The 25,776-nt window shown below is 32.6% G+C and overlaps 1 non-coding gene across 1 annotated transcript; it reads right to left on the reverse strand.

The window, feature by feature from the left end:
* Window positions 1–8,168: 8,168 nt before the first annotated feature.
* LOC126009860 (U6 spliceosomal RNA) lies at window positions 8,169–8,272 on the reverse strand. Its single transcript, XR_007496042.1, has one exon. It is a non-coding gene; the product is annotated as a U6 spliceosomal RNA (small nuclear RNA).
* Window positions 8,273–25,776: the final 17,504 nt, after the last annotated feature.

Here is a 25,776-nt window from a genome sequence, read left to right on the forward strand (position 1 = left end):
TGGCAATGCTCAGGAGCACTTCTGACTGTGCTCAGGGAACACTGGAGAAACTTAAGGAAACATGCTGTACTGGGGTTCAACAATGAAAGATTGCACAACCATCATGCTGAGCCCAATGTGCTAATAAAATCCATGATGTCTACCCCATTTCTTCTTCATTTTTCTTTAGTTTAATTTTTTTTAAATATATATTTGTCTAATCATTCTTTAGATAATTCAGAAAAAAACTTTCTTTGGGTTTACCTTTTGTTCTAAGATATTACCCAACACTACATGAAGCAGGCTTTACAAAGGCAATTTATATAGTTATAAACATATCACTTAAGTTTAAGAACCCAACAATTCATGCTGCTCTCCTGGGACTCACAATGTTTTCCATTTTTTTTCTGTGTATGTGTGCCAGAAGCCTTGTATCAAGCATGTTTAGCCTGCAAAAGTGTCTGTCCACACGAATCATTATTTATCCCTCATATTGTTTTAATATTGCTTGAGAATAGGGGCACCACAAACTTTATTTTGTACCAAACATTTATTTCTGACACTTCATATATTCATAAAATTGGTAACAAAATATGAATTATGCTGTTTCAAAAGGAATGATTACAAATGTGATGAAAAGAGGAATAATGCAGAATTCACACATTATTATACAGTGTGAAAAATGACACTGTGATGTACAGCAGGAACATTGATGATATCTTAAAGTTCACTAGTACCATTATAATTATTTTTAATTTTTAAAGAAATAGGAAATATTATTTTAGAAAAACAAAAACAGAACAATAAAGAAGTTATCAAAATAATTTTAACTCACCTTTAACATTTTTGCATAAATATATAAATTTCAACAGATAAAAGTTATACTTAAAATGAATAACAAATTTCTATAGTACAAATTAATGTTAATTTCTAATATCTGCGAAATTACATTGAGATTCATTTGTTTTATTTTTTATTTCTTGAGATGTGATGTTATCTTATTGATTAATTTTTTTCCTGATGAAAGCCTTATTTCTATGAACTTCTCTGTTAGGAATACTTTGCTGCAACCCATAAGTCCTGCTAATTTGTATCTTCACTATCATTCATTTGGAAGAACCTTTTTATTTCTTTTTTAATTCTTTAAATTTCTTTTATGATTTTATTATTGACAATATAGTTATTTCAGTATATTGTTGAGTGTCCAATTTTTAGAAATTTCCCAGCTATCTTGGGGCCGAAGCTATGGCTCAGCTGTAGGGAGTTTGTTTTGCTTGCAGCCGACCCAGGACAGACTGCGGTTCAATCCCCTAGCAACCCATATGGTCTCCCAAGCCAGGAGTAACCCCTGAGCATCACTGACTGTGGCCCAAAATCCAAAAAATAGAAAAAATCTACCTCTATGGCATTGAGGTCGAAAAGAAAATTGACACAATTGTTATTTTTTTTACCATGAACACTCATATTGTCCACTGGAGTATATGGTGTATTTGAATGTTCTGAAGAAATCTCTGTGTTCACTGTTGAAGAATGTGTATTTAGTCTTTGGGAGGTGGATTATTTCTAATCATGTCTATTAGTCCCTATTCTACCATTCTTATTTATAGCTCTTTCTTTCTATATGTTCTATAAATATTGGGGTACTACAGGCAATGTCATAAGATACATCAAAGAAAATGAGAAAAAGTCTCAGTATTTTTTTTATTTTTTTTCAGTATTTTTTATATCTGTGATGTCTTCAGTGATTTTACTCCTTCAGCAAAGAACAGCAAAAATCAAGAAATGGGATTGCATCCAACTAAAAGATTTGCATAGCTAAAAATCTAGCATTAAAAATTCTAGTGAATGGGAGAAAATATTCACACATAAATCTCAAAGATATGTACACAAGAACACTATTTAGTAATTGCAGAAGATGAAATATTGCCTGTGCTATAACTTGAGTGGAACTAGAGTGAATCATGTAAAGTAAAAAGATGAATGCACAATTATCTCACTCGTATATTATAAGAAAACAAACAAGATACAAGATAATATCTGATGAATAGAAAACTTACACTCTGGCTATTGAATTAAGTTTACCAAGATGGAGGTTGCGGGGGGTCTGAAGAGTGGTTGAAAAGGTCCTCCTATATACTGTTGTTAATAGGTCATTTTTAGTGGGATTAGTATGGTAATATCTGGCCCCTAAAATATATAAACATTTACATCTTATGAAACTCTTATCTGAGCACACTAAAGTATCACACAGATCCAGATTTTATAAATTGAATAAATTGAATATTTTGATTTTAGTTTTAACATTTTAACAATGATAATACATATGAATAATATTAAGAGTAGTAGAAGGATAATGAGAACATAAAAACACACAATCTTAGGATTTTATTCATTAGAAATTATATCTTGCTCAGAATATGATATGGTGTGAATGCCTATTTAAGGCTGTATTTTTCCTTCAAAGAAGACTCTTAGGGAAAGTTTTGTGTCCACGTGGCATAATGGAGCATCACTGTTTAATAAGAAAATAGAATCTGTTAGTGTCAAGTATTGATCTATAACACAATTTATTAAAAGTTCCAGATAATCTCACAGAAAAGACGAGTGGAGATTAGTTTCTTCAAGTTATTTTATGTGAGCCAACTTGAAATATTGTTAAGCTAACCAATTATTCAATTATTACATATTTGTTTTCTTCCTAATAAACTTGGAAAAGCAGTTTTCTTGCTGAGGGGAAAACTCAGTTGGGTCTTATCACCAATCCTGCTGTAGTAATCTTTATAGTTGGCTTTATTGTAAGTATTAGATCGTGCTCTTCTCAAACCTGAAATGGCATAGGACAAAGGAACTAGAGGTTTTAGTAAACTACTCTTTGTCTCACACTAGGTCATGGCTCAAATCTTTTCCATTGACTGGAAAAGAGTACATATAATATATATTTGTGACATTATTGTGCATAGTAGGTAATCCTCAAAACACAAACCTAGCACTAGGTTATAAATTTTCATACCGTAAATAACTTTTTTCAACAAATAAACATATTATTCAAATAAATTTCATAAAGCACTTTTACAAACTTAGGAACTGGGTCATTTATTTTGAAAACATTAGGTTTTCTCTATTTAGATATAATAGATATTTGGATATTCCATACACCAATTCTTTGTTTTAGATTCAGGGAAATATTTTATGTCAACTGAAACCACTGAGGAAAAAATAGTTATGAATGTAGTTTACATGCCACCTACATAAGTGACAAAATTTTATTCCATAGAGCATGTAGAGTTTAATAGCAATTTTAAGACACAGAGTCATCATCAATATGGAAACTTTTTCATTTTTATCATGATCCATAAGTGCAAGATGTAGATATAGCAGATATTTCCCCCCAAAATTAATAGATTCCTTCCATTGATGCTCAGCAAATTTTAATTGCATGGCTCTGCACCATGATCAAGGAAAAATAGCAAATAAAGATAGGAATAGAAAATTTCATTCCTTTCTTCTTTTCAGGCCAAGATTTTCGTTCCCATTTTAATGGGGAGATCATACTTTCTTACCCTTTTTAAGACGTTTTATTGAGAACACTGGTTCATAAGTTTATTTTTAGTTTACTTTTATGCGTAGTTTCACACCTGGCTTAATATATTATCACACCACAAACACTATCAAGGTACCAATATTCCTCAAACACAGCCCATTGGGTCCTGTACCACCTTTTTCGTTTACAGTTCTGAATCATATAACCTGATATAAGTGTCATCTGAAGTATATGCTCAGCTGATATATACTTATAAAAATTAAAAAATAATGGACTGGTTTTTTTGCAGTTAGTGGCCTGGAATCTTTCAGTTAATAGGGGACTTGGTCATCTTTCTTCTATTAAGAGTGGGAGCATTTTATTCTTCTTCCCTATTTTGGGTTTGGCTGAAGAGAATATTCTTGTTTGGAATATTGTAGAATAGTATTCACAAAAAAGCAAAGTATAAAACTATATTCACTAGAGAAAAATATTATTTTAAAATATTCTTCAAGTTAACGATAGTTAATCCAATACACATAGATTGTAATTGTCTGATTTTATTTATTTTTATTTTATTTTAATTTTTTGGTTTTGGGAGCACACCAGGTGATGCTCAGGGGTTACTCCTGGCTATGTGCTCTGAAATCGCTCCTGGCATCCATATGGGATGCCAGGGGAAAAACCATGGTCAGTCCTAGGCTAGTGCAGGCAAGGAAGACAGCTTACCACTTGTGCCACTGCTCCAGCCCCTGTTGTCCGATTTTAAAAAGCAAATTTAAAGTAATAACTAAGCACATATTTTTGGTGACTAGTATGTTGATCATCTTCATATACTTTGGGATCTGGATAGTCAGCTAAAGCTGATTGGCATGAGAAATACTGCTCAATGAATAATTCTCATATGGTTTTCATCCAGGAAGCCTAATTTCTATTCATCAATCTCCATGATTCCCTGAAAATACCAAGACAAGCTCTAAACTCTAAACTAAGTGTAACCACTGAGCAGCACTGGATGTGACCCTCCCCCCAAAAAAAAACCAATCAAAAATAATAAAAAAATAAGAATATATTTGGTAGTTGGTAGTGATTTATTTTGTGGTAAGCTTTAAACTTTTTTTTTGTTTTTGTCTTTGCTTATTTTGTATTCTGGGCCACACCCAGTTACTTCTGACTATGCACTCAGAAATTGCCCCTGGCTTGGGGAACCACATGGAATACTGGGGATCGAATCGGGGTCTGTCCTGGGTCAGTCACATGCAAGCAAGCAAAAGCCCTGTTGCTGTGTTATCACTCTGGCCCCAGCTTTAAAATATTATTTAAAAAAAAAGCTGAATGTATCATAATTCTATAATATATAATATAATTAGGATATATTAGTAATTATATATTATATAATTAGAATATATATTACAAGTATCTAATTTAATAGATAATGTATGATGATATTTATTTAAAATTATATAAGTTACTGAATGCTAAGAGAATTTTTATTATTTTATCTGAATGTATTAATATCCTTGGCTTGATTCGAACTTTATTCAAAAGTAGGAGTACTTGGCTAGTTGATTTTTTTTAATTTAATTTTATTTATTTTAGTATCTTTAAGCACCATAATTATAAACATGCTTGTTGTTGGGTTTTATTTATAAAGAACACCCCCCCCCCTTCACCAGTGCAACATTTCCACCATGATCTTGGGATGTGGGGAGAGGGGCATACCCAGCTGTGCTCAGGGTTACTCCTGGAAATACTTCTGGCAATGCTCAGGGACCACAGATTAAACTTGAGTTAGCTGTGTGCAAGACAACCCCCTACTTGCTGTACTTAGCCCCATGATTATTAGTTTTTAAGTACAGAAATGTGAAATCGGTAGCTGTAAACAAATAGAACACTAGGACTCAAACACAATTTCCCTAAAGATAGTTTTGTATAGACTACTATAATTACAAAAGCTTTTTGTACAAATTCTTAACATTTTGAATAAATGATATTAGGTGCTTGACAATTGAGAGAAAAGTCTTGAAATTAACTTTTATAATATTAGTCAGTTGTGATTCAGCAAAGATAATATGATTCCTGGAGACAAAGTCCACTGTGTACTTGCTGTTACTATTGGGTTTCTTGGAAGTTCAATAAATCTTTGATTAATATTATTTCTCTGAATCTCACCAGGAGCTACCTGACCTTCAGAAGGCTATTGAAACTTTCCTCTTGGTAATGTTTGCAGAGGTCAATCCTTTTTGCTTCAGAAATTATTGTTATTATTCATTACCTAGATTAGTCATCTTCTGCTGTATTTAATACTACAGATTTAGAGCCTGTTTCTTTTTTTTGGGGGGGGGCAACTTAACAACTCTCTGTCTCCTATAGCTCTTCTCTTTCAATACTCAAAATCCTTATATTACAGAATTTCTTCTGAAGGTTTTGTAATTTTTTTCTCTAAGTTTCTCAACCTTAGATGAATTTTAAATGGTATTTCCAAATGCATTCTATGTGTATTTTAACATTGTTCCACATAATTTCAAAAGCCAAATGATTCATCTGCTAGTCCATCTTCACAGTTTATTTTTTGTATACAATAGAAACTCATATATTCAAAAACTACTTCTATTTGAAGATAAAACTGTTTAGACATCTCTTTGTTCTCCTTACCCCCATTTTTAATACTTTTTTTCTTCTTTGAACATTCTGTTTCTCTGCTTGGACTATGTTTTTCTCTCCCTTGGACTTCATTATATCTTACTTGATTTTCTGTCTGACTTTCCTACCCTCAACAGCATGGGTTTCGCTTCTTGTTTTGTGTCTAACGATATGCTTTAATCATTTAGCACTTTAATCTCCTCACTTTGTCTTACCAGTCTTTATTTCCTCTTATCTGTGTATGTGAATAGGTGTGATTTTATTCTTTTGTGCCCCTAGCTCCAAAACTATATATTTTTTTTTTTTTTTTTTTTTGGGTCACACCCGGCAGCGCCCAGGGGTTACTCCTGGCTTCATGCTCAGAAATCGCTCCTGGCAGGCTCGGGGGACCATATGGGACGCCGGGATTCGAACCGATGACCTTCTGCATGAAAGGCAAATGCCTTACCCTCCATGCTATCTCTCCGGCCCCTCCAAAACTATATTGAAGTATATCCAATACAAAAATTAAAGTGTGTTATTTAATTATCATCCTTATTCATAACAGATTTAACTAAATAAAATCTAATTTCTTTGTGTATATAACATTGGTTTAATATCATTATGAGTGTTGATGTCTTATTTTTTCCTGATCTACTTGAAAAATATTTAATGTAATTTTGTTATATTTTTGTAAAGCAGTCTGGCTATTATAGTCTATTTTTTATCAATGAAAATAAAAAATAAATATCTCTGATTTTTACCCAACACTCACAATGTGGTAGATATTACTATTAGTTCAACAATTCATCAAACATCTTTTCATTAGTTCCATCTCTTCAAAACTCCTATTTCTTTTCCCAAAAATATACTTTAAAATGCTTTTTTTTTTTCCCACTTTGAAAACCTGTTCTTTCCATTTCTCATCTGTACTATTTGCAAAATTATCCTCTGCTTGAATAGTTCTGGGTCTATACCGTTGTCAATCTCCAAATTCAGTATAAGTTTTCTTATCAATCAAACTCCTCTAGAGACTTTTCACATTCACGTGTCATGCTCAGATTTTTTGTTTTGAAGCAGGCTTTGCTAATAATAGCCTTGCAATCTGAGAACCTGTTCATTGTTCTCTGAGGGTTGACTGTTTTTTATGAGACCATTGGCTGCAAATACAATGGACAGTTAAGCTTCAGAAAATGTGGGATTGTCATTTCAATGGAAAATGAAAGTTTCTGATTTCATTTTATCATAATAAATGCTTCAGAGATGCATGCTTTTAGCATTCCCTGAAATTTTCTGGAGCCTTGATATATGCATTCATTTCACAGTTCTCAAATTTATGTACTGTGAATTTTTATTAAGAATAATTCACCAAACACCATTGAAAAGTGATGAATTTAATAATATATCTTGTAAGACAGACTTTGAAATGTTCAAAACTTCAACAAGCTTTTCAAATACTTTTCTGAAGTTTTTGGTTTTTTTAATATATAACTGGGGAATAGCTGAAACTGCCCTATGCTCATATTAACAATCTTATTACTTGAGTGAATTTGATTGTTATTATCTATTTTGCTACCAAGTTAATACTGACTATGAAGCTAATGCCAAGAATATGTGGGATCATAGAAAACAAAAGAGAAAAGGAATTATTGCCTTAGAAAAATGTGTTCCATTCAAGAATAACAATTCTTTCTTTTTCTAACCTTGTACTCTTTACGTATGACAATCCTTTTGCTGATAACATTTTCTTAAGTATTTCTCACATCAGTTAAACAATTCTCCAAAAGACTACTCAAAATGTCTTTAATAAAAAAAGGAAGAGTATTTTTATGAAACAAAATCCCATGTAACTCAGTTTTATCTTTTCAGTTTAAAATATAATGCTTTGACTTAATGCTCTCTTCTCATAAAAGAAATAAAGGTGAGAACTATACTACTAGTTTTTATGATATTGACTACAATTGAATAGAACTTAGTTTTGTTTACATATGAAGTTGGAGAATAGGTATAATAAAGATTTCATTGGAAGCTAGAAATTTCTTTTTTAAAAAATACAAAATGCTTCACATATTTTCATGACATCCTTGCACAGGGGCCATGCTAATCTCTATACCATACTAATTTCAGTATATGTGTTGCTGAAGCGAGCACTAGAAATTTCTTATTGATTTTTAGCATGAAACCAGAATTTCTGCTTAAATATTCTATTAAGTAATACATTGCTTAACTCTCAGGATAACATAAAATAAATCTTAAAAGTATTAAAAAATGTGGGCAATGGTGGTGGTGGGGGTGTTCTTTTTATGACTGAAACCTAATTACAAATATGTTTGTAACCATGGTGTTTAAATAAAAATAATATTTTAATAATGAAAGAAATGACCTATAATTTTACCAAGAAAGGCAAATAAGTTTTTTAAAATATTTGTTTTATAATCTGTAATACATATTTGTTATATTTAAAGACTGGATCTTTACTTATATAAAACTAGAAAACCAGCCATGAATCTCATTTTACTAAATTATCTTCTCTCTTTTCTTTAAATATTTGAAGGGAAATGTAATTTTTCTCATTTTTTCAAATTTCTTTCTTAGTTGACACATATCAGATTATTTACATTACCTTTATTATAATTATTTATAAAAAATAGGTGATGCTGGGAATTAGCATAGCAGATAGGGCATTTGCCTTACATGCTGGCAACCGGGGTCAATCCTGACATCCTCTATTGTTCCCCAAGTGTGCAAGAAGTAGTATCTGAGTGTACAACCAGGAATAATGCCTGACTGTCATAGGGCATGTTCCAAAAAACAAAACAAAATTAAAAATAAATAAATAAATAAACCTGTACTTCTGTTGCTATTTATTCCCTATGCTCTTTGATTTCCTAAGACAATCTTATTTTATACTTTATTTTAATTTGACCATTAGTCTTAGAATCCAAAGAAAGTAGCATATATATATATATATATATACATAAGATAGAGAGAATGATACAATACAAAGAAAACTATCATATAATGATAAATGGTAAAAAACGGTAAAAGAGCTGCCAGAATTATATTTTTAGAGAATCAAACAGAAACCCTTAGATTTTTGTATATGAGCCTTTTTAACATAAATATTACTATAATTAAAGCTAGCAACCACTCAACAAGGACAAAATATATACAGATTTATCATTAGATCTAATAAACATATCAGATTTTTACAGGACATTTAACAATATATGCATTCATTTTGAAGATACATGGCACTGTTTGTAATAGAACACATTAGGTCACAAAACCATTCTAATCTATTTTAAAATAGAAATTTTATTTAGTATTTTTATGAATGCTTCACAATATTATGAAATTATAAATATAAATAAAACTGTTCAAATTACTAATATATTCAGAATATACAACTATCTTCTGGAAAATTCATGAGCCAATCAATAAATCAAAGCCTTGAGGTTGATCTCCAACTCCATGTGGTCCTCCCAGTTTTGCTCAAGGACTACAACTGACTCTATGCTCAGGGATAAATCCTGAAAGTACTCAGTGATACATGGGTAACCCAAATCTGTCACATGCAAGGCAAGCATCCTGCCCTTTATAAAATTGCTCTCGTTCTATGCTACAAACTATTTTAAAGTTTTAACATTGTGTTTTACATAATGTGTCTTTAAACAACTCAAATGTTTTTGGATCATGAGGATGGTAATATATTTAAATTTTAAAGCTCACAAAAGCCTGAATTCTAACTATAAAAACTTTTCTTAATTTCACTGAGAAAACTAGCTGGGTGCCAGAGAGCTAATAAAGAGGTTTCTGCAAATGTGTTTCCTCAAGCATCACCAGATAACAGATACTTTAGGTCTTAGAACACCTGGGGTGTTCTGCTTGGGTGGCCTTGCTGATCCCCAATCACACAGGGTCTAAGCACCATCATATCCTTGGTCCATCTTAGAAACAGGATCAAATCTGGATAATATGTAGAGTGTGTGGAAGAAGACATCTTGTGCATAAACATATTTAACAACTTTTACTTAATTGAGCTCTTTTATATATACTTCAGTAAAAATTGATTTTTGTAAGATTTTACTCTAATAAACTTGTACCCAAGTACTTTCTTTTAGTTGCTCTATAAATAGTGCATTACTCTTATGTCACTGATTTGCAATCAGTCACAGTAGAATATTTTTGTCCCAAGTCCTTCATAACATTTAAATTTCTTGGTCTTCCACAAGTAAAAGAATATCACCTCTAGGTATTATCTTTCAATTTTGGTCATTCAGATTTATTTTATCTTATGACACAGGGTAACTTGAGCACAGTGCTAAGCAGTCATGGTATAAACAGTTATTGTTGCTATACGCACACTTGTGCTAATACTTGTGCTAATACGCACACTTGTCTTTGAGGGACTTAAACACAGCCATTGTGCTTGATGGTGGGTACACACAGTCATGGCTACCTGTGCTCCCTGGGGTTACATTCTTTACCTGTGATACTCATTAATTCCTCTTGCAGAAAGATTTGGAGTTCTCCAATGAGAACTCTCCAGTGAGTTCTCCAATGAGTTCTCCAATGGCTCACTGGAAGACACACAACTGGTTGAGAATTGGGACTTTCAAACATCTGAGTTGCCAGTTCTGGGCTTAGTACACCTGGTTATCCCTCACAATTGAATTGATAGTCTTATACTTGCTGTGCAGGGGCTTTGCCACTGAATCATCCCTGAGATCATGGTATTTATATTTAATTATATATAAATAAAAATTTATAATTAAATATAATTAGATTAAAATATTATAAATATATTTAAGTAAGTTAATATATTTACTATCTTAAATATAAATTAAAATGTATCAATATAAATGATATAATTTAATATAGATGGTATATATAAATTATACACATTTTTAGAAATAACAATCTTGTTATTGTGGCTTTGATATCAGATTATACTGACTATAAATATAATAATTATTACATGATGGTTGATTTTTGTTTGTTGGTTTTGGGTTTGTTTTTGTTTTGGGGGCCACACCTGGAGGTGCTCAGGGGTTACTCCTATTCAGCACTCAGAAATCACACCTGGCTCAGGGGACCATATGGAATGCTGAGGATCGAACCTGGGTCTGTTCTGGGTCAGCTACATGCAAGGCAAACACCCTACTGCTGTGCTACCAGTCCTACCCCATGATGGTTAATTGTATGTCAAGTCACAATGCCACCTAGTTGTTTTGTCAAACAGGTTTTCTGTGATAGAATTTTGTAGCTGTAATTCATCTTTGCAATTAGCTGACAGTAAATAAAAGATATCACATGCACTGTTTTGGGAAGTCCTTATCCAATTAGGATATTTATAAGAAATAATTTATAAGAAATTTATAAGAAAGAATTTATAAGAAATTTATAAGAAATAAGAATTTATAAGAAATAATAAGAATTTATAAGAAATAATAATTTATCTGTAAAAGAAGAAATTCTTCTTCAGAAGTTTAAACACTCTCCTAAGTTTGCAGCCTGCTTGCCTCACAAAATCAATCTTGCTAGCTTTCAAATTTTTGTAGCTATATTTTCCAGCTAGTTTTTTTTCTTTGGAGAACCTCAAGTGATAAATCATAATTCTTTGTTTCCTCCCTATCTAGGATTATAGATTATATTATCACATTGCAGCTAAGAAAATGGACAATGAAAATAAATTTTATTATATTTTATATCTTATGTGCACATAATTAAACTCCTACTCAGAAACAGTTTTTTTCCTTTAAGTCATTTTCTCTCTTTGTTGTTGTTTATATAATTGCATTATTATACTGATTAATATAAATTAACATAGTGCTAAACAAAATTGTTGATAGGCATCTCATTTTGTTTCCTGTCAGTAAGAGAAATCTTTTGCTTTAGATTTTTGTTATTATAGGATATATTCTAGACAATTAAAAAGATATTGCATAATTTGTAGACATAATTGAAATATAAGTGCATAATAGTAAGCTCATGACTTAGTAAATTAATTATGCTAACAGCTTCCATTTATCTTCATATATAGTTACACTATATTTTTTCATTTTGAAATCAATAGAAATCAGACATTGAAGTAAGGTGAACATAGAAACATTTGTATTGTTATTCAGTGTTCTAAGAAAAGACATTTTTAGTAGCTAAGACAGACATGTACCTGAAGCACTGTGCAGTGCATAGAAGAGATACTGTGCATTTTCTAATACAGAGGACTTCCACACTCTGTACCTTCCATCAAACACTGCCCTGGGGAACCATTCAGGGGCAAGGGACAGAAGGGTTTCTTGAAAGAATCAGAGTCAGGGATGGCACCTAAGAAGAAGGCCATTTCAGAAGACTCATGATTGCAACTAAGTTTTCTGGGAATTATACAGTGGCATGTTGCCCAAACCATGTTGCAAGATCATTCAGCCTTAGACAACTAGCTTAATGCAGGACACCTACAGCCTGATGAGGTACTCACATAACTCAACAGCAACGAATATGTCAGTAAAATGAAGAGACTAACTGGAACAATACTTCACCAAATAGATACAATAATACAAGAAATATATATGATACAAGAAATGCATATGATGGCCAAGAAAAAAATGTTTATAATTAGTGATTTTCAAATGCAAATTAAGATTACAATGAGCTCTCACTTCAAGTTTGTGGAAATGTCATATATCAAAATTACCACAAATAATTGTTGAAAGAAATTGAGAAAAGGAAATTCCTTTGGTGGTTGGTAGGAATAGGAATTTGTTTATTTTCTATAAAAATATTGTAAATAGTTCCAAAAATAAATCGTGTATACCATATGATTAAAAATTTGCTATCATAAGCACCTATCTCAAGAATGGAAAAAAATACTATTGCAGACCTAGATAACTCTTGCATATCTGCCAGCACAACTTCAATCCCTAGCACTACACAATCCACAGAGCACTACCAGGGGTAGCCCCTCAATTTGGGGTATAGCTGTAAAATCTAAAGGACATAAATTCTCCAATAATAGATGAATAGGTCAAAATTTTTGTGAGCTAGTTTTCTTGTATTTTTCTTCCTTTCTTCTTTTCTTCTTTCTTTTCTTCCTTCCTTCCTTCTTTCTTTATTCTTTCTCTCTCTTCTTTCTTTCTCTCTTTCTTTCTTTCACTTGCTTTCTCCCTCCCTCTTTCTCCTCCCTCTCTCCCTCCCTCCTTCCCTCCCTCCCTTCCTTCCTTCCTTCCTCCCTCCCTCCCTTCCTTCCTTCCTTCCTTCCTTCCTTCCTTCCTTCCTTCCTTCCTTCCTTCCTTCCTTCCTTCCTTCCTTCCTTCCTTCCTTCCTTCCTTCCTTCTGTCTTTCCTTCCTTTCATACCCCACTCTTTAATGGTGTTCACTACACTCCCACCAATATCCCCAATTCTCCTCTCATCTCTAAACCTACCTAAATAAGAGGCAATTTACTTTATCACTTTTCAATATTCCCTCCTCCAAATATCATAGTCTGAGATTATATTTCATATTTTTTTCTTCTTGACCTTATGAACATATGCTTTTGGACCCAACATTTGGTTCTTCTTGGATAAGATCTCATGTGCACTAGAGAAGATTGTGTATACAACTTTTGAGAAAAAAAGCTATATTTACATATCTATTCATGTATAAATAGATCCAAATAGTTTGGGTCAATAGCATTAGTTTATTGTTAACTCATGGACTGATAAAGTTACTTAAGTTAATACATTATTAAAGTTTAAGAACTGACATCCTGTTTTCTAATTTACAAATGTATTGCAAAACAATTTAATTTTTTTAAATTAAAATAAAACCAACATCTAGGGAAATACTCGAATTAGTAGAAGCAACTTCATAAATAATGGCAAACAGGTACTTTCAAAAAATTCAAAACTGAAAAACAAAGCAACATAACTTTGAACATGATATCCTTGAACATGAAATCTCTTTTCTAAAACTCATTCATTTTTCTGTCAATCCTTAGAAGTGAATAGCATTTAGAGTCCTCTATCTAGAGAACAGACATTTCATAAATGCAAGGACCTAACTAATCATTGTGAATACAAAAAAGTCATGTAAAAATAACAGACCTACATTCTTGGAGGGAATCAAAAACATAGATCTAGGAGTCAGTTTTTAAGAACAAAAACTGAAATACTTCACTGCATTTAGAAAGAACTGTTGCCTGAAATCCCATATTAAGATGTATTCATTCAAGTGCCAAGAATGATATGTCAATGGAATTCAGTACAAAGCGGGGGGGGGGGGGAGTTACAGTACTACACATGTTACTAAATGCATTTCACCTGTAAAGTAAAAGTATTGATTTCATTCATCTCACTTAGTTGGGAGTCTGACTTAAGAAAAATTCAAGTTCACTGACATCAACTGCAGAAATGACTGAGTTATATTGGGAATAGAAAGAAAAGGGAGCAGGAAAAAATTATAAATGTAACTTCATTAAGAAAGTTTAAAAACACTATTTTACTTCATGAGAAGGAAGCAAAGGATCCTGAAGTTCTGACTGCATCTTTAATCATTGGTGATCTCAATGGCATGCAATCAATGTTCTTTAACTGAGTATTTTTCAAAAAGAATTAGGACAGAAAACACAATAAGTAGAAATAATACATACAAACTTTTCCTAATCTCTTTTTGCTTGATATGTACATGTTGCATGTTTGTGAATTTAAATGAACAACAAAATTGTATATATATGAAAATAATTTAATTAATTTATTTATCATTCAATTTTATTTTCCAACAAAAAGTTTTTGCTAACAGGTTCTTTCTTTTATTTTTTAATTTTTTAAATTTTTTTAAATTGTTTTTTGTTTTGTTTTGTTTTGTTTTTGTTTTTGGGCAACACCCGGTGGTGCTCAGGGGTGACTCCTGGCTGTCTGTTCAGAAATTGCTCCTGGCAGGCACGGGGGACCATATGGGACACCGGGATTTGAACCAACCACCTTTGGTCCTGGATTGGCTGCTTGCAAGGTAAACCCGCTGTGCTATCTCTCCGGGCCCATTTTTTTTTTAAATTTTTTAACTGAATCTCAACTACAAACATATCTATAATCATGGTGCTTAAACAAAGATACTATTTTTGACTTGTGCCTGGTTTTATGATAAAAACTTCCTTAGCTAAGTTCTGTAGAGGTATGTTTCTTTAGTATGCATTTTTAATCTTTTGGTTTTCTAAGCATTGCTAAGGAGATTTGGAGGTCCCTTCAGGAATTACATGGCTACCCACACTGACAGTTCAATCTGAGACCTGAGTGAGGAGTGCTTCTTGTGTCCTACAACCAGCTATTACCCAGGCCATCCCAGAAGTGCTCAATGTCTCAAATGCCACACACTGCAGGGCTGGGGACCTCAGAACTATGCTCAGTAATTCCAGCATAGAGCAGAATGATGGAATCAAATCAGGGTTAATGACATACTGACCAAATTAGAAGCAAAGTATATTCCTTAACCCCTATACCATCTCTTCAGTCTAACCAGCATTTTGATAACTTTTAAAATTTATAAAAATCAGAAATAGATATTGAGCCAGCAGAAGCTTTCTTTGTAACTATATGTTATATATATATATATGCATGCATGATTGTTATCTTCCATTTTTTTGATATGGAGTATCTCATTAATTGATTCCAGCTGCTAAACCAGCTTATGTTTCTGGAATGAATCCCATTTAGGATGCAAAATCCTTTTAATACAGAGAGGCAAAGCACAGAAACAGAGAAAAAAAAAACAGTGGTAAAGGAGCTTATAAAAGAACTTGTTTAGATAAAAACAAAACTTTTACATAGTCAGTGGAACTCCTTAGTGTTTGTGATATGTAAAGAAGACAGGAATAAGGACAAAAATGATGGGTTTGAGAATGGTGAATGCAGCAATTTAACCTCTGGTCTCTTTATAGCCAAATCTACCTTCATTGGCAGTGATTCCTAAACTAGAAATTACAGTAACTGATTTCAAGTTTCCTTTTATCCCTTTGGCAGAGGCCACAAGGGTAGCATCTCCTTGTGTATACCTCTCTCAGAGCAAAAGAACTTTAAATGCTAACATCTCACTTAGATTGACATACTAGGCCATACGTGTTAGTTTTTTCTACACAATGGAAATGAGTCTATGGGCTTAGCTTACAGAATTTTGGTTACCAGAATTAAAGGAGAAGTAGTTAAGAAGGAGACCTAGTATTTATGGTGGATATTGGTACATTGGTAATGATTGCAGTTGGTAACATATTCCATGAGAAAGTTTGAAACTATTCCTACAATTCATATAGTCATGTAAAATCATGCTACTTTACTTTCTGAAAATAAAGCTTAGCCTTAATAATACCTAAAGTTATAGAGATATTAAGTCTTTATAATTTTTAAGAAAAATCTATAATTTATACAAATTAAAGAATTTAAATTCTTAATTTAAGTATTACTTAAGTACTATTAAGCTCTAAATAAAAATATTTGAAAGTTATCTCTATGGTTTTTCAAATTATAAAATTATAAAATATCTTTAAGTGGTTTAGGACTCCAGGAATCTTTTCAAGTTGACAGGTACAAGTTTTATATTTAACATTTTCTGAGCCATTTCGTTCAGTTGTCTGTCTAATGATCCAGGCAAAGTCCTTCAGGGAGATGAGAAGCACTTGGTTCCTAAATGACTCTCCTCTGTTAAGCAGTATGAAGTAATTAGTAAAGAGGACAATCAGGGAGATTCAATTGAGAAAGAAGTTGATGAAGAGAAGATGGCTTAGGTGAGAAATCTCACCCTAAATTACATGTATCTTGTTAGTGTCATTGAACTTCCTGAATTCTGTAGCAAACGGAACTGTGTAAAGGAGAGAACCCACTGTTCTTCACCAAAAGGATGAAAATGCCTGGAGCACTTTATAGCTATCAGGAAAGAATAATGCTGGTAAAAAATGGTTTATTTTAGATCTGCCTGTAGCAGCAGATCAATTAGGAAAAGCAAATAATTAAAATGGAATGTCGAGGCCTAACATCTTTTCTCCCTAATTTAGTAGCAACTTGCTGAGGCATAAAGAATAGAACTCAGACATTGAAAGCCCAATTAAAGATTTGGGGTGAATTTTCTTTTTCACACCTGTTCTAATTAAGTAGCAATAAATAATAGTTGAAATATGTGAGAAGAGAATATTTCTTTACCATGCTTATTTATGGCTTTTTCCTTTTGCCACCTTTTTTTCCACCTTAAAAATATGATCTAATTCCTAAACTTATGATTACTAATATTTTAGTAATAAATTCCACCCACCAGTTAAATCTCATGCTAAATCATGTGAAATACATAATGTCTAGTTCACTGGCTTGAAGAAAATATTTTCCTCCTAATTTTATAAAAGTAACAGAATTACAGAGTTTAAAACTTTCTGGAAAAGCATCTAAGAGAAGAGACACGGCCAGCATTAGTCTGTTAAATGGCATTATTCAAAAGGCATCTATGCATATAACAAAAGAAAACAACTTTTTTTCTTTCAGGAATATAAATGACCCAAAAAATCCTTTGGATTAGGAACTTCCTGGACACTGGTTAAATAAGATGCTAGCAGCTTTCCTCTAATAACCCATTTCGTTGGGCATGTTGAGTTTTAAAACAATGACTAAATGTTTGGTGATCGTGCTAGCTGAGCTAAGAATATGAGAAATAGGGGCCGAAGAGATAGCATGGAGGTTAGGCGTTTGCCTTTCATGCAGGAGGTCATCGGTTCGAATCCCGGCGTCCCATATGGTCCCCCGTGCCTGCCAGGAGCAATTTCTGAGCTTGGAGCCAGGAATAACCCCTGAGCACTGCCGGGTGTGACCCAAAAACCACACACACAAAAAAAAAAAAGAATATGAGAAATACAGAAAAATACATGCATTTAACAAAACACATATTAATCAGTTTTATTTATGTTTATTAATACCAAACACCTCTGGAGACATTCTATTACAACAAAATATAGTGTGAACATTTAAATCCTCAAAGAATGATAGAGATAATGTGAGAAAATAATAGAATATAAATAAAATTATGTAAAGCTCTTTTTTTTCAATCAAATTTTACTTTCAACTTAATACATTTTACTCCCATTCCATATTTTTTTATAAAAACTTGAATTAGATTTCATGGCATTTTTCTGTAAGAATTGAATATTTATTTTTGTAATCAAGTATAAATATCAAAATGAAATCTATTTTTAAAAATTCCAAAACTCTTTTCCCAATTTTGTGTTCTTTTTCTTTTTTCTGGAAGCTCTCTAATCCTCCTTAGTTGTAATATACAGATATTCTTCAATTTCATATTTTAAAATGACCACTTTCTTTTTGAATTATGCTTACTAAAAGCTGTATATCAACAGAGATTTTTCACATAGAGTGGTTGAGACTTCAGCACTGCTATTCTTGGAAGAAAGCCCCTTTATGTATTGATTATTTACAACTGTAGAGAAATATCTCTATTTCATTTCAAATTAACTTTGAGAAAGAACTTGTATTTCTTTACAAGTCATTTAGGAATTCTTTAGAACTATTGCAATATGCTTTCTCCCACCCCACCCCCGAAGATTGAAAATATAAGATGACTTTTTTTTAATTCATTTTTTTAGAATACTTTTTCTATGTGAGAAATACCATTCCCTTAACCAACTATAATTTATTATATTATTATACTTCTTATTTAGGATACAGATTTTATATGTCTTTTGTTAAGTTGATTCCTAGATACTTGATATTTTGGGACACTATTTTGAATGAATAGACCCATCAATCATTTTTCCTCTGATTCATTATTTGCATATAAGAATGAAGTCAATATTTGTGTTTTTACTTTATAATAATCTACTCTATAATATTGTTTTACTTTGTAGAAGAGTTTTTTTTGGTGGGCTGTTTATTGTCATATATATATATATATATATATCAAGCCATCTGCAAGTAGTGATAATTTGACTTATTTTCTAATTTTATTCCATTTTATTTGCTCTTCTTGTCTGATTACTATAGCTAGGACTTCTAATACTATATTATATTAACAGTGGAGACAGTAACTGAAATCATAGATAATGTTTTCATCATTAAGAATGTTGCTACTGTCTCTGTTTGTTATAGATAACCATTACTATCTTGAGGAAGGTTCCTTCCATCTCTCTTTTGTTGTGGAATCTTTTCATTAATGATTAAATGAATAAGTCACAAACTTTCTCTGCACACATATAAACATATGATTTGTCTCCTTTTTCAATTCATTTGTTTACTGTGTTAATTTGTATATGTTTAACAATCATTGCATCACTGGGTAAGTCACACTCAATCATAGTATATATAGTGTATGTTTAGTGTTCTTAAATTTGGTGTGTTAACATTTTGTCAACAATTTTTGCTTTGATATTTTTCATTACTATCATTTCCTGGAGTGTTGTGAGAAAATTCTAGAAAAAAATTTGAAGATTTTTTAGCTTACAAATATTCTAGGATTTCTGTTTTAGTCTTCCAGTGAGTTATTTTTATTGTTCCCCAATTGTCCTTAAAAAATTGTGGGTACTTATTGTTGAACTTCAGAATTCCAATTTTCTATTTTATTATGATCAGTTATTTTTCTCTAAGGGTATAATACTTAAAATAAGTTGATTGTTATGGGGTTCATTTTATTAAGATTTACGGAAGGGAAACAGAGTGGATATTTGCATGAAGGCAGCTGACCCAGGTTCAATTCTCAGTACACCATATGGACCCCCAAGCCAGCCAAGAATAGTTCCTATCTGCAGGGTCAGGAGAAAATATTGAACATAAGCAGGTGTGCCCCCACATTTTTATTGAAAATTTTTACATTTATTTTTTTTCGGAGAAATTGGTTTGCAATTTCCTTTTATAGTAGCATTTCTATATGTGTTGTATACTAAGTTAATATTGTTTTCTTAAAAGTATTAGAAAGGATTTTAGTTTCTTTAGTATTTTTGAAGAATTTGAGAATTATAGATAATAAGTATTTGTCAGTTTAGTAGAACTCACCAATGCATGAGAATTTTTGAAAGGTTTTTATTTGATATATATATATCAAATGTATATATATACATATATATATATATGTATATATACGGTTTTAAGTTTTTTCTTGTGATTTGGTTGTATAATTTTCCTCTTACCTCCTCATTCAAATTTGGGAAATGCATAATACTAAGAATCAATTTATTTTTGGTTATCTATTTTAAGACATAGAATTGTTAATAGCCTCTTGTGATATTTTGTATTTGGTAGATATAAAAATTTTTCCTTTTCATCTTTAATTTTAAATATCTTTATTTAAGTACTATGATTACAAGCATACTTGCACATGAAAAAATGCCCCACATCACAAATCATCATGGAGATAAAATCAAAACAACTATGAGGTACCATCTCACACCACAAAGACTGGCACACATTATAAAGAATAAGAACAATTACAGGTGGTGGGGAAGTCGAGAGAAAGGAACTATCATTCACTGCTGGTGGGAATGCCAGCTAGTCCAACCTTTATAAAAACAATATGGAGATTCCTCAAAAAATGGGAAATTGAGCTCCCATATTATCCAGCTATAGGATATACCTATTCCTAGGATATACCCTATGAACACAAAAACACAACACAAAAAAAAAATTTCCCTGCACTTATATTCTTTCAGTGCTATTTACAGAAGCCAGACTTTGTAAACAATTAAGATGGCCTTCAAAAGATGAATGACTAAAGAACTGTAGTACATATATATAATGGAATATTATGCCACTGTCAGGAAAGATGAAGTCATAAAATTTTTCTATACATGGATGTACATGAGTTCTATTATGCTGAGTGAAATAAGTCATAGGGAGAGAGATAGACCCAGAATAGTCTCACTTATCTATGAGTTTTAAGAAAAATAAAACATTATTGTAATAATGCCCAGAGACAATAGAAATGAGGGCTGGAAGGACTGGCTCACAATATGAAGCTCACCACAAAGAGTGATGCATGCAGTTAGAGAAATAACAACACTGACAACTATGATGACAATGTTAAAGAGTGAGAAGTAGAATGCCTATCTCAAATGCAGGTGATAGAGGGAAATTGGGGATATTGAAGGTGGGGAATGTTGCACTGGTGAAGGGGGGGTGATCATTTTGTGAAAAAAATTAAAAAAGAATACAAGCATGTATGTAATTTGGTTTTAATTATATATATATATATATATATATATATATATATATATATATATATATATATATATATATATATATATATATATATATATATATAACAACCCTTCTTCACCAGTGCAACTACCAATGCCTTCCATCTCCCTCCTTCAATCACCCTTGCCTTTATTCAAGACAGGCATTCTATTTCTCTCATTCACTACCATTCTCATGGTAGATTTTAGTAGTTTTTCTCTAACTGAACTCAACATACTTTGTGGGAAGGTGCATACCATGGACTGGACATTCCAGCCCTCATCTCTATTGTCTCTATGTATTATTACAAAAATGTCTTTTACCTTAAAACCCTAGATGAGTGAGACTATTCTATGTCTGTATCTTTTCCTTATTTCACTCAGAAAAATAGTTTCCAGGTCACCCATATATAGGAATATTTCATGACTTCATTTTTTTCCTCATGGATGCATAGTATTCCATTGTTTATATGTACTACTGTTTCTTTAACCATGCATCTGCTACTGAAAATTTGGGTTGCTTTAGATTCTGGTTATTGTAAATTGTGCTGTAATGAATATAGGTGAAGAAGGCTTTTTTGTGTTGGGTTTTTGTGTTCCTAGGGTATACATTTAGGAGTGGTATACCTGGATCATATGGGATCTCAATTTTCAGTTTGTCGAGGAATCTCCATATTGTTTTCCATAAAGGCTGACCAAGAAAAAATTCCTTCCTCCACATCCCCGCAAATACTAATTGTTCTTATTCTTTGTTACGTGTGCCAGTCTTTATGGCTTGAGATGATACCACATTGTTGTTTGAATTTGCATCTTCATCATGATTAATGATGTGAAGCATATATTTCCTGTGTCTCTTGGCCATTTGTATTTATTCCTTATAAAATTGTATGTTCATTTTTTTCTCCTCATTTTTTGATGTGGTTAAATATTTTTTCTTGTTGAGATATGTCAGTACCTAGTATATTTTGGATATTAGCCCCTTATCCAATTCGTATTGGACGAATAGTTTCTCCCATTCTATGGGTGGCCTTTGTATCCTCGTCATTATTTCCTTTTGAGGTGCAGAAGCTTCTAAGCTTAATATAGTCTCATTTATTTATCTCTGTTTCCACTGTTTCCACTTTAAAGAGTTCTCTTTCCTCTTTAAAGTTGCCTCTAATCTCAGTGTCATGGAGTGTTTTACCTACATATTCTTCTACATATCTTATGGTTATGGGTTTCTATCAAGTTCTTTAATCTATTTGGATTTGACCTTTGTGCATGGTGTTAGAGGTCTGAGTTTGCTTTTTTGGGTGTCATCACCAGTTTTCCCAGCACCACTTTTTAAAGACACTTTCCTTGTCCCATTTTGCATTTCTTGCCTCTTTAACAATAATTCACTTGTTGTATGTCTGGGGAATATTTTTGAATACTCAAGTCTATTCCGTGATCTGAGAATCTGTCTTTATTCCAATACCATACTGTTTTTATGACTATTGCTTTGCAGTACATTTTAAAGTTGGGGAAAGTGATGTCTTCCATCTTCATTTTCCTAGGTGTTGCTTTAGCTATTTGTGCGTGTTTATTTCTTCAAACAAATTTCAGGAGTATTTGGTCCACTTCTTTGAAGATTGTCATGTGTATTCTTAGTCTTTTTCTATCTTTAATATGATGTTTTTCATTTTCTATTTTTCATAAACCTAACCAATGTTTGTAACCATATTATACTTTATTCATCTTTATATCCCATTACCTCATATTTTTAGCAATAATGGCTTGTATTCAGCTTTTCTGTCATGCTAAATTCTATTGTTATAGACAGGCTTCTGAATTTTGTTATTATTTTAATCTCATTTGATAAATATTTTAATATTTTTCACCAGTTTTCTTCTAGTTTTAAATTTACATTCCAATGGTTTCTTTATTTTCTGTACTATCATACAAACCATTGCTCTGTTTTCCCTTTTTAGTGACATAAAGTATTTTGATGAGTCATGGATTTTGTGTCTTCTCGTTCAAATCCACATTTGTATGATATTCCCTGATGGATCCTCAATTACCTGTATTGCTGAATTTCTACTTCTGAGGCTATAGAAATTCTGGGTAAATGTCCCCTGACTCTGGAAAAAAAACCCTAAGTATCATAGGTGACTCTACCTTGATAAGTTAATATCTATACAATGTGGAGAAGGTCATGTGTTTGTTATTAGGAGACCCTGCAGATATGAACACATCCTGCAGACCTACTTAGTATTCACAGTCCCTCACCATTTTCCAAGAGCAGTGACATCCACTGGAAATGCTCACACACTGCTGTGGAGAGGGAACAGGGTGGTTTTTTCAATCATAAGAAGATCATACACTGGGGTCCCTCACAGAGCATATTTCTTCACATTTCCATTTTATGCTCTTTTTTGAAGCTTCCCCCCTTCTCCCAGCATTGGGAGTCCCGAGGATACAGTGGAAGTTCGGACCCTCTCCCAACACCACTAAACAAGATCTAATCAACAGAGCAAAAAGATAGATAGTCCCAGGAAGGGCTTTATTTCAACTCTGCCTTTCCATTGGGGACCACTAGTTTCTTCCCCACCAAATAAAAATTCACATGCACACTCATGGCCACTGTGCTCCCCAACTCATATTGATCATGCTACACTTTCTGCTTACAGAGAGCAACAACAGTCTTGATTTCTTGCTGCAAAGAGTCTAGACATTAGCACAGAAAAAGTGGGCACTTGTCATTTTCCTGAAGGCTGAGATCTTTTCAACCTTCTGTAAGGAGCATAAGAAAACACCAGTTTCTGTTTCCCAAAGGCTCTCCAGTGAAATGTGGGAAGTTCTTTGAGTCGTGCTATCCTTTTTCTTTATATCAGCATAAACTCAAGACACACCCGCACAGACTCCAGTACAGTGTTCCATGAAGAGTGTTGAGGGAGCAAGCAAAATTATCTGGATCATTGGTTTATTTATTCTCCTTTGCACACAAAACAGCACAGTCTCCTCTGGACTCTGAGAAAAGTATTTTTCTGAAGAGGCCATGGTAGTGGCAGTCAGTGTCCAGGACCTTTCTGGTCTGGTCACCCCTGGCTATTGTTCAGCATGGCAACTTTTTTTTATGAAAGATTTTATTTGAAGCAAGGGTAATAAGGAGTAACTGAAAGAAAAAAATATTTTATCTTAAAGCCTTGTATCTTCAAGATTTTTCTTGGACCTTCAAAAAATTTTATTTAATTTTTATTTTAACCAAAGTGTATTACAAATCTTTCACAGTAATATTTTAGGTACATAGCGACATTGAATCAGGGGCATTCCCACCAATAATGTCCCCTCTTCACCCCTGTTCCCAGCATGCATCCCATAACCCCCTCACTTTACCCCCCCTCCCCCGGGCTGCTAGTATAAGTGGTTCCTTCTGTGTATAGCATGCTGTAGATTGGGTATCGATTCTGTTGTCATTGGCTTTGGATTTAGTGTTTAAGTCTGATCATTTTTTTTATTTCTATTTAATGTTCCTATGACTGTTTGGTCTTGGTATCCTCCATTATTCCCCCCTCCATTTGTGAGGTGGAACAAGATGGTTCAAGTTATGTGGTTCTGTTTAAAGAAAAAAAAATAAAATAAAATGGAGCAAATATCAAATAAGTAAAATGGGACGAGTCCTTCTAGAGGCTATAAATATCAATTAAGACAAGAAGGGAAAAGGAAGAAAAACGTAACAACAATACAAAAACAAAAAACTCGAAAAGCACCACAGCAATAAAGACAACAACCACTCAATAACCACAGTCCTGAAATTAAAACAAAACAAAGCACAAAAAAACAATAACAAAACTAAAAAACTAATTTGTTCTTCTCTCATTTTTATTTTGTTTGTTTATTTATTTATTTATTTATTTATTTATTTATTTATTTATTTATTTATTTATTTATTTATTTATTTATTTATTTATTTTGGTTTTTGGGTAATACCCTTCAGCGCTCAGGGATTACTCCTGGCTTTATGCTCAGAAATTGCTCCTTGCAGGCTGGGGGACTATATGGAGTCCCGGGATTCGAACCACCGTCCTTTTTTTTTCTTGCATAGGCAAAGTAAATATTGGGGAGATTAGATGGGAAGTCTCTTGGCCTAAGAGATACAGGGTTTGTCCGCCCTTGAAGTATACTGTAATGGGAACTTTTATGTGATGGTCCCAGATTTGGCTTCAGTTTGATTCCCACAGAGTCCACATTTTATTTTTATTTATTTATTTATTTAGTTAGTTAGTTAGTTAGTTAGTTAGTGTTTTTTTTTTTGGTTACACACTGTGGCACTTGGAGGTTACTCCTGTCTCTGCACTCATAAATTGCTCCTGGAATTTGCGGGACCATATGGCATGCCAGGATTCGAACCACTGCCAATCCTAAATTGTCTGCGTGCAAGGCAAATAGCCTACTGCTGTGCTATATCTCCAGCCTCAAGAATGCAGTTTTTGGACCAATTAGGCAC

The sequence above is a fragment of the Suncus etruscus genome, chromosome 5 (genome assembly GCF_024139225.1).
Source record: "Suncus etruscus isolate mSunEtr1 chromosome 5, mSunEtr1.pri.cur, whole genome shotgun sequence".
Lineage (NCBI taxonomy): Eukaryota > Metazoa > Chordata > Mammalia > Eulipotyphla > Soricidae > Suncus > Suncus etruscus.